Source organism: Callospermophilus lateralis, chromosome 17, assembly GCF_048772815.1.
Source record: "Callospermophilus lateralis isolate mCalLat2 chromosome 17, mCalLat2.hap1, whole genome shotgun sequence".
NCBI lineage: Eukaryota > Metazoa > Chordata > Mammalia > Rodentia > Sciuridae > Callospermophilus > Callospermophilus lateralis.
Window position 1 is genome coordinate 47,898,776 of NC_135321.1, and position 6,000 is coordinate 47,904,775.

General features: G+C 40.2%; 1 protein-coding gene across 1 annotated transcript in view; it reads right to left on the reverse strand.

The window, feature by feature from the left end:
* The window catches only part of Greb1l (GREB1 like retinoic acid receptor coactivator), a 250,854-nt gene extending 245,153 nt beyond the window's left edge, over positions 1–5,701 (reverse strand). The window contains exon 1 of the mRNA XM_076837400.2: positions 5,573–5,701. The gene's annotated coding sequence lies outside the window, so the exon portion shown is untranslated. The remainder of the gene's footprint in view (positions 1–5,572) is intronic.
* Positions 5,702–6,000: the final 299 nt, after the last annotated feature.

A 6,000-nucleotide genomic window follows, 5' to 3' on the forward strand; every position in this document is an offset into this window, starting at 1 on the left:
GGATTTCCATCTAACCCCATGGTCCAAGTGCAACTTCACACTGAGCCAAGGTTTCCTTAAAGATATGGACCCTCCTAAAAGGGTAGTGACAATACGTAATTTTGACAACAGTATAATTTTATCCACACTCTTTTCTAAAACAAGTCTACATTATTTCACTTTTCTAAAACAAATCTATATTTATTATTTCGTTTTTCTAAAACAAGTCTACATTTATTATTTCATTTTATCTTCACACGCATAAAAATATTCTATGCAAGAGATTGATAATTAGAGGACTAATCACTAATCCCATTTTACAGAGGAAAAGTAAGGCATGAGAGTCAAAGAAAATCCTCTAAGCACACAAGAAGTTAGAAGAGCCAGATCAAGCAAAACTGCTAACCTTGGTAAATAAAGGCCAACACAGCAATACGGGATACAACTAAAGTTTGCTTCTACAGGCTGGTAGAAACAGAACCATGGCCAGGAACAGAGAAGACAATACAAGATATGGTTCACTGCAACAAACATTTATCAAGTGCTGGTTTGTGTTAATCTTTGCTGATCATGGCTACAGTCTCCACTTTGGGACTGTTGATACTCATAAAGCATAGGGAAAAATAAAAATAAAATCTGAAGCCACAACCTTGAAAAGATAGCCAGTTTTCTGTATCAAAGACAGGACAAAAACAAATACACTGAAGAGATGGTCAGGGTAAATATGGTGTTGAGTAGAAGAGAAAAGTAGTTGCTATGGGACCTCACATCTGGACTTGGAGGAGTGGCTATCACCAGTCAGTCAAGAATGGGAGGGAAGGAAGAGTACACAATAGAGAGCCCTCCTGGAGCTCAACAGCACAAAGAGCTGCTGTTATCCATGTTGGGTGTGTGTTTGCCAGAAATATCAGGGTTGCTGGAACTCCAGAACTTACAAGGGCATGCTTTTGTGTAGTCTAAATTACCTTGACTATATAAAACTCAAGTCAGAGGGCATAACTTCATGATCCATTTGTAGCCAAGAGATAACCTGATTAGAGATCATAAATTTTCTGGTTTTTTTCCTTCAATTTTAAGAAGCATTCCTAATAAAAAGTTTACAAAATTGTGATCACAAAATTATTTATAAATCAGCCATTCAAGGAAAAGAAAAGAGAGAATTAAATTTTCACTTAAATCGGGTTTATATATGATATTAATTATTAATTTTAAGTGACTTTTTTAATATTTAAAATAATAGCAATTTACCATTACAATAGACACAAAATATAAAAACCCTACAATTAATTTTTTAAAAGCCTATTGAAAATTTTAGTGTACTCGTCATTAGCATTGCAACTGACCTCTCCTATATGTCCATCTTATAGTTTAGCTTGAAAGCATGGAGGCAATAAGGCTTCCACAACTACATTTAGAAAACAGTTAGCAACACAGCTGAAAAAAACTATTCCTCACTCTGTACAAAATCAAAGAAATGCAAACCAAGACAAAGGATAGAATTTGATACTGATCAGATTAATAAGAATAATTAACTGTTTCCAAATAACAAAAATGCATATATAGTTGTTAATGATCAATATACTCTTTGATAACCCTTTTAGAAAATAATTTCCAGAAAATCTGGAAATTTTCTAATAAAAATAAGTGGCAACATTTATATGTGTTTTCATGTATTCTGGTTTTTTAACTTAACAATTTGTAGAGAGCTATTACTAAATGCATATTACAGATTAGAAAGCTAAAGTTCTGAGAAAATAAATTACTCGCTCAATATTGCCAATAAGTGATAGAGCTAGGTTTAAACTCAAAATTTCCAATTTTAGAGCACACTCTTTTACAGCAACACTATCCTGCCTTTCTACGAAAAAATCCTAAGAACTTTAAAAAAAGATGACATTCATGAGGATGGTCATTGTATTTTTAAAAAATACTGGAAAATCCCAAAGTAGGAAGAGTTAAGTAAATTTGGGGATATCTGTTGTATAAACTATTATAAAATTATTATAAAGTGGTAAACTATTGAAAAATTTTTATGAAAAAATCAGAATAAAAATGTACCTGTAATAAGACATCTATAAACATATATATTATATTCAGATTGGGAAGGGAGATGCAAAAAATAAATATTATTGCCACTGTAGAATTTCACTATTGGTACACATTTTTCTTTTGTTTTTATCAGTTTTGTCAGCAAATCAAGCACTCTTACAAATCTGTTCTTCTAATTCATATTTCTAGCATCCTAAACAATTTTTCAAACTTCACTATAATTTATTTGTTATTGACCTAGTGAAAGTAATTACATAATATTTTTAAATCAGTGGTTTTGAAACTTTTCTTTAAGTATGGGATCTCCATCATTTTGTTGTTGTTCTAATTAGTTATACATGACAACAGAATGCACTTTGACTCATTGTACACAAATGCACAATTTTTCACTTCTCTGGTTGTACAGTCATACATGTACCTAGGATAATAGGGATCTCCATCTTAACATCAATGATTTTTTGCATACAATCAGAATTTATAGTGTACTTTTGAAATTCCTTAATTAAGATCCTCCACAGTGACCAAAATTAGCAAATTCTTTTTACTTTCACAACTTTGTAGTCACTCCTAGACTCCTGCACCCAACCAGGAATCATCAGCCCAGAGGTTGTAGATGTTTTAAAGATTAGGAAAGTTTCCTACCAAGAACAAGATCTCTAAGTGCTTACAAAGTTAACTAAATTTCTTAGCTGTAAGGGATATTCATAATCTCAATACTTTTAAGAATTGCTAATTAATTTATGTCAGGTGTCTCTGAAGTAGGTAAAATGAAATTTATTTCCACTTTAACAAAAAGAAAAGTAAGAGTTTGGTAAGAGTAATTTCCCTATAAATGGCACCATAAACTGTGAAGAGAATTCCCTCTTAGCTATACAAGGTGACATGCAGAGGCCCTTTCAGCCCAGGGGTTGGTCTCTATCAAGCAACATAAACAGACATTTTGTGGGAAAGTCAAGTAGCTGTTCTCCAATGATATCAAACTCATTAAAATAGAAATGTATTTCAAACATCTCTAACCTCTTTATGACCTACCATTCAGAATTTTTTTTTTTTTTTTTTTTTTTTTTTTTTTTGTCACACCACTGCCTGATATCCACAGTCCAACTGGATTTTCCTTAGCCAGTCTTAAACTCCAACAGGACTATGTTGATCATAGAATTTTGGAGTTCTAGTACCTTTAAGGGACTGGGATCATAGCTCAGTAGCAGAGTACTTGCCTAGCATGTGAGAGGCACTAGGTTCGATCCTCAGCACCACATAAAAATAAATAAATAAAGATATTGTGTCCATCTACAATTAAGAATAATTTTTTTTTTTTAAAAAAAGAAGGCCCCTTAAAAACCATGTAGCTTAATTCCTTTATTTAAATGAGGGGAAACAAAAGCATTTCCAAGAAAGTTATTGGCTAGTTTAAGGCAAATTCAGACCTGGAACTAGGAAATGTGACCAAACTCTCAAACTTGGCCTCCATATTTCTCCTGACTTTTCAAACACATCCATGGAAATATACACATTATTCCAATGTTTTCAGGTATACACTGCAGTGGACAGAATAAACTATAATTCTCATTCTCTACTTTATAAAGAGTTCCAAGAGAGAGGAAAAACTTCAACAAAGGTTATAAAAAACAGAGTCAAGAAACTGGGAGTGAGGAATAATTGTTTAATAGTTCTGCTTTCCACTGAACACTTGTTCTAAGATTTTTCACACTCTAATTGATCTTCAAGGTAGTAAGTATCAGCCTAGGCCAAATAAAAGGTCCTAATTTCATCATGTATCATATCAAATTAACAGTCATCACCATTAATATAGTTCAGTCTTATATTCAGTCCCTTTCATTCTTGATTTCCATAATGTATCTCCATTTTAATAGAAGTTTATGGGAAGTATATCTACAAGAAATTTACAACAGTGGTTGCCTCTGGGAGAAGCAGGGTTTGGAGGGATGGAAAGCTGGGGAGGTGGGGGGTGCTGGCTTAATTTGCCCTGTATTTTCTTCATTGTTGGCTAAAAAATTTACTCTATTCTTATTACTTTTCCACATTCATTAATTAAATTTTTCTTTCTCGATACACAACTGAATGCATACAATTTTATTACCACTTTCAATTGCACAACTATTTTAATTTTTATTTTAAAGAAGATTTCGGGCAAAAAAAAAAAAAGATTTCAGTATTGAAATTTTGTAAAATCTCACAGAAATTTTCAGAGCAAAAAAAGAACCAACACAGTCGCAAAACTCAAGACAGAATTCCAGGATTTAAAACATAAATACATAAACAGGAGTGTGATGTTTTTAAGGGGGCGTTTAATTCAAAAGCCTTTTGAAAAGGAAAAAACTCTTTCCTGGTATTTAAATGGCAAGGCTTTAAAAAGGGGATTCGAATAGGGCTTCTCATCTCAAAGGGGGCAATCATGGTGCAGAGAGTAGAAATTAAAATTTGATTTCTATCTTATTAGCCTGGGACAGAGGACGGAGAGGCGCGGATAAGGACCTTGTAACAGTCACGTTCACCAAAGAAAGAAGCAAGATTTAGGAGTTCCTCCAGGATTCATCCCCTCATTTGGAGGCAGCAGCTTTTCGTGCAGATGAATCGTGTCCTGGGACGTTACTTGAGCTCGGATAGAGAAACCCGCACCGCACTGAATCCAAACACGTTAATTTTCATATAATGGAGCTCAGGGATTGCGGTAACAGATTTACTTGAACAAACCACCCATTATCACCCTCGCCTGGCCAAGGAACAGCTCGCCTCGCTGTCTACTTTGTGTGTCAGGGTCAGCTGTCAACACAACCCTTTGTGTCTCATTCAGAATAAGAGTGGTCCTCAGTCACTCAACAGAAGAAAAATGGAAATGACGGCCGGAAGACATGCGCGCGCGCTCGTGACGAAGTGACATTTGGCGTGGAAAAAAAAAAAAAGAAAGAAACCCACGGACACAGAGCGAACGCCTGGTCACCTATAGACGCTCTCAACTTTCCCAAGCCGAGCTCTAGCCATCCTCTCCCGGATCACCTCTTGTGTCCCCCTACCTGCCGTCCACCATTCCAGGGACCGCCTCACTGTCCCCTCTGGGCTCCGGGAACCGGTCGGGGCGCACCCCTTCTCAGCCTCCACCTCGTTGCTTCTCGGCACTCTGCCGCGCGCCGCAGCCTCCCTCATCCCACGCTCTGTCTGTCCGGCTCCCGCCACAAAGGCAGCGAGGAGAGCCCGGAGTGACAGGCCTTTGGCCTTCGAGCGCCGACAGCACGGGCTGAGTCCCTTCCGTGGACTGACGCCAAGCGGCGGGTGGAGGACGGGTGCGGGTTTCGGGCTGGCACAGGCGCCTGCCCTAGCCACATAAATGCACTCGCGCTCACACCCCGCTTCACTTTCCAGTTCCTCTCGGAAAAAGTCCCGCAGCACTCCCCGGCGCAGGCAGGGTGTCCGGCCCGCCAAAGGGCAGCTCCTGAGAGGGAGAAGCCGTGCGCTGGCGCCGGCCTTACGCCCTCTCACCTCTAGCCTCCCAGCACCCGCACCGGGAGTCCCCCCAGCCGCTCACCTGGCCCTAGCGGGGCGCGGAGGCAGAGGACCGGGGGTGGCCCTCGCCTGGACCGGGCTGGTTTCCCCACCCCCAGTCCGGCTCCCAGCGCTGCGCTCCACTCGCTTCGGCTACCCTCCTCCGAGGTGCTAGCGCCGCCGGCGGCTGGCGTCTCTCTGGCAGGCTCGCTGGCCGCGCGCTCAGTTCCCCGGGGCGGAGCGAGGCGGCGGCCGCCGCGGCCAGAGGCGGATTCCTCAGGTGCTGCCCCTCCCGCTCGCCCAGAACCTACACCGCGAGGACCCCCGCTTCCTCTCCCGGAGCTCCGCCTCTTGCCCTCCCGCAGCCTTGACGCCTGCGAGTGGCCTTTAAGTCTCCCCCTTGCTGCCCTCGAGGGTAGTGGGCACACCGTTCCCTACGCACCCCCTCCAAACTCGCCCCCACCCATACTG